Genomic DNA, 4,750 nt, shown 5'->3' on the forward strand with positions numbered 1-4,750 from the left:
GGGGCTTGCTGTCGCTGCAAGGCCGAGGGCAGAGCGGGGCCATCAGCTGGGGCCCAGGGCTGTGAAGGCTTTGGGCAGGCTGGTGTAGCCACCCTGGTTTGTCTGGCTGGTGGACAGGGGCTCTCTGCCCCCTGCCCGGGACTGGCTTCCTAAAGAGCAAAAGCTCTCCGGGAGGGGTGATGCCCCACAGCATGCACACTGCCTGCGTGGTGGGCTGCAAGGCTCCTGCAGCTCCCCAGAGGCTGTGCGGCTGTTGGGGACTGGTCACCGGTCACCTTGGCAAGGTGTCACTGAGGATTGCATGGGGCATCAGTGCACGGGGCTGTGCCAAGCATCTTATCTCTCCTCAGGTGCAGCTACAGGGCTGGGACTGCTGATGCCTGAAGTCTGGGATGCCCTGAGGTACTCGGACCTTCCAGACTGCCCAGTGTGGGTCCCAGTACAGCCATGGGGGCTCAGCACAGAGGGTACATTAGCCCCAGGGACCTGGTTCTTCTGCGCTGAGTGGTGGACCCAAGCGATAATGCATTTTACCTTTGATTTCCCTTTATTTAGGTGCAGGTGTCAACAAGGCAGGACCCTGGGAAGGAAGCTGTGTTCTACCACCACAGTCCTGTGGGATCATTCCTGGGATCAGGAAGGGAGGGCTGGGCAGGGCAACCCTTGGGCGAGACAGACACGGATAGGTAGGATCATCCCGCCCCAGCCAAGTGGCCCCGTGCAGGAGAAGGAAGGCTCACACCCAGCAGGGCCACCCGGCGCCCCCCGGGGAGCAACCCCTGCCCCAGCCCGCTGTGGCACACAGGGGACCGTGGTCCCTCTCGCAGGTAATCGATGGCAGCAGATCCCGATCGCTTTCATTATTATTATTTTCTTATGCATGTGCGCACAGGAGATTTATCGCCAGCTACGAAGGCAAAATCAATTATTCATGTTATAAATTAGAAAATGATTTATGTTTGTGGGAGGCCAAGCAGCGTGGAGCCCCTGGCCACGTGGGATCTGGGTTTGTCTGGGAATGGCACCAGACACCCCCTGCCAGCACTTCCCTGGCCTCTCCCTCCCTGCCACACCCTGGGGTGTCCCACCCAAGGGTGCCCCCATCCTGTCACAGCCCAGGGTGACCCAGGGACAGTGACTGGGAGGGAACACCCAGCCTCTCCCACTCTGTCAACCCAGGTGCCTGGGGACGGAGCCTGAGGAAGGCTGGGGACCGTGGTGGCCCGGTCGTCCAGGCTGGTTTGGCAGGATGATGCTCCACAGCAGTTTCCATGGCAGCAGCAGCGCTGTCTGAGCACTGTGAGGTGTGGGCTGTGGAAGGACCCCCTTGTTTTCCCCTGCTGGAGACATCCTCATGTGTCCCCTCCAGCCCCAGCAGCTCTGTCCATGCTCCTGCCTCCTGCAAGGGACACTGTGGTACCCTGCAGGCTGCCACCGATGGGGACAGGGACCCATTGCACTGCTGACACCCCCACGATCCCCAGGAAAGGGGATGGGTGAGGGCAAGGGGGCTGTGTAAAGGCACCCTGCTTGCACCAGCCCCTGAGGCCAGCTACCCAAGAGCGGGGCTACAGGGCTTTGCGTGGCCGTGGCCCGCCTTCTCCTGGGCTAGGGGCCGTCTCAGGGGTCCTGTGAGCCTTCCCAGGCATGAAGATCCCATTCCCCAAAGGCTGACTGATGTTCTGCTCAGAGCAGGGTGGCACTGGGCCCCCACTGCTCCCAGTGGTGGGGCAGGGGGTTGGCTGTTGCTGCCTGGTCTGCCCCCAGCCCAGCCATGCCCCAGGCGCTCAGCCCAGTGCTGGTGAGAGCTGCAGCATCCCATGGCTCTGCACTGGGGGGCCCAGCACCCCAGTCTTGGCTGCCTTGGCATCCTAAAACCCACTGCCCACGTCACACAGCCAGCAGGAGCGAGTGCCGGGAGCTGGCCGTCCGCTCTCCGCTGATAGTCAGGGCTGCTCTTGCTTTGAAGAGTCTCGATCTAAAGCTGCCATGTCTGTGCCTCCCAGGGGACGGCAGAGCGGGCCGGGAGTGCTGCCTGGCTCGCCTTGTCTGTTCATCTGCAGCTGCGTCAGCCGGGGCCGCGGGGAGGTGCAGGCTGAAAGGAGCAGCGCGGGAGAGAAAGGAGCTGTCAGCGGACCCAGATCTGGGTCTGATCGCAGGCGAGCTGTGCATCCAGCTCCCGCTCGCGCAGCATCCTGCGCTGGGCTGAGCCCTGCCCCTCGGGACAGGAAGGAAAGGCAGCTTGGGGCGACCTCGGCCCTGCTCTGGCTCCCGAGCAGCCTTTTCTCCCCTAGCCGCCAGAGAGCCTGTCACCCCCTGTGACTCCCAGGGCTGGCAGGGAGCTGAGGACTTGCTGGCTCAACACACACATGGGGGTGTCAGAGGAGGGAGGGGGTTTGGCTGTCCCCTGGCTCCCTGCCAGGCTGCGAGCAGGAGGAACACCAGCAGCCAGGCACAGCTCGGGGACAGGGAACCACCTTGCCATGGGGTACTGAGGCTGCTGCAGCCACATCAGCCCCCAGCCAGCCCTGGGGGCCCTCCGGGGCCACACGCAGGGTGCAGAGGAGTCCCTGTGTGCACTGCTCTGGCTCTAAAAGAACCAGACAACCCAGGGAGCTCAGAGACCTGCCAGCGTGGCACAGGACCCCCTCCCCTGAGCTGTGAGCACTGGCCTTAGCACTGAAATAAATGAGTCACGTTCTGGGGCCGAGCATCGCCTCAGGCGCCTTGCTGCGCCCCGGTCCCGGGGAGCCCAGCGCCGGCCCGTGCTCGTGCGAGCATCCCTCTGATTTATTGCTGCAGAGCAAATGCTTACAGAGTGGTTTTGGCAGAGAAAAGCCCTGGGGAGCTGCAACGGGCACGCAGGGGCAAGGAGGGAGTCAGCCGCAGGATGCAGGGTGCACCCAGAGCACCCACAGCCCTGGGTCTCTCCCCCACACCCGGCCAGGGGACACGCTCAGCCCGCAGGGAGGGGACTGCGGAGAACTCGGGGCTGGGGTGGATTAGATCTGCTTTGCATTATTGCACCAAACACCTGGGGACTCGGCAGCTCGTGACAGCGCTGTATAATGCGAGGAACCAGCCCGCGGTGCGGGCAGGCGCCGGTGCTGCCGGCGGCTCGCAGGCAGGGAGGCGATGGGGCCGTGCCCCTCGGAGCATGGGCTGGCTGAGGAGGGGGAAGCCGGGGTCTCTTGCTCCCTGTTTCCCTGCACATCTACAATGAACAGGCACCAAAGGCAGCGCTTGTGCTGCAGGAATCAATACCGCTCCAGGAGCGGCCTGGGTGCTCCTCCCTGCGCTCCCCCGGGAGCCTGCCCACCAACACCTCTCCCTGAGCTATCCCTGTTGTCTCCTTCCCGCTATTGTCTCGCTTTCCAGCACTCTCAGCAGGACGGTGCAGCAGCACGGGGTGGCCGGTGGCAGCCCTGGGACCAGGGAGCTTTGCTAGCCCGGATAGCCTGGCTCCTTCGGGAGATGGGGAGAATAAGCAAGTGCTCTTGGAGGGGTTCCAGGTCTCATCCTGAATCGAGGTAGCTCCCGCTGGCAGCGTGTCGCAGCCCGCTCCATCGTGGCCTGTCCTGCCGCGGTCCCTAGGAGATACCAGGGCGCTGTGGATGGCTCCGGCAGGCAGAGATGCTGCCAGGAGGTGGTTTCTGCCTGGCAGCCAATGCTCAGGGATGCTGCAACTGGAAGCAGCTCCCAGTCTCGCCCAGCGCTGGCCGGGGCAGTGCCGCCGCGTCGGGTGACAGCCAGTGCCCTGTGGGAAGGAACCCAGCTGCTTGCAATAGACCGTGATTTGAATTGATTCATCGGCGGGATCCACTTGGAGCTGATAAATCTTTCAGGAGCCCTGGCAGAGGAGGCTGAGCTGGGGCAGGATGGGCATCCCCATGCCTGCCTGCAGCTGCACGGCTCCTCCGAAGCAGCCGGCTGCCCTGAGTGTGCACTGGCCCCATGGGTCCTGCCAGCCCCATCGGGCTGCTGGCAGTACCCCAGTTTTCCCCGCGGTCTGTTTGCTCTTCGGGGATGCTGAGCTAGAGCCTGCTGTCTTCACCCTGCTGAGACCTCCCCAGCCAGGGAGCCCCGTCCCAGGGCTCCTTTCACAAGGGACCCCATCATCCCTGACAGAGAAGAGCTGATGGTCCCTGGTTCCCTCACAGCACCAGCCCCTCCTGTGTCGCGTCCCCTCTCCTGAGGTGGGGCAGGGCAGTCCCCAGGCCGAGCACTGGCACTGGTGCATCTCCATGCCAGCCACAACTCTGGGATCCCGGGGGGACAAGTCCAGCTCATCCCATGGGAGCATGCCCTGCAGGGGATGCGGGACTGCCCTCGCTCCCCCACCCTGCACCCCAGCGGGTAGCAGGGGAAAGCAGGGACAGGGACTGCGAGGCGGGAGGCGAGCGCGGGTGGATCCGGTTACAGGCAGCACGGGGCAGAGAGATAGGCAGAGAACAGCAATGCAGCAAAAAGGGCTTTTAGTGATAATTAATAATTAACATTTCTAATGATGTCCCGGCGACAGGAAGAGTCCAAGCGGGGACCTGGGGGCACTGCACACGGTGACAGGAGTGGCTGGGGACCGTGCGGGGGCCGGGGAGGCTGTGCAGAGCCAGGGGCTGGGGTGGGAGAGAGCTGCAGGGCTGGGGGTCCCGCGGCAGGGGCTGGGCACCCCTTGGGGGGGCTGGGCACCCCTGGGGTCCCCCTCGCTGGGCCGTGCCCCGGGCCCCGCCTTTGGGGCCAGCTGCTGCCA

Source organism: Egretta garzetta, unplaced genomic scaffold, assembly GCF_000687185.1.
Source record: "Egretta garzetta isolate BGI_Z169 unplaced genomic scaffold, ASM68718v1 scaffold888, whole genome shotgun sequence".
Taxonomy (NCBI): domain Eukaryota; kingdom Metazoa; phylum Chordata; class Aves; order Pelecaniformes; family Ardeidae; genus Egretta; species Egretta garzetta.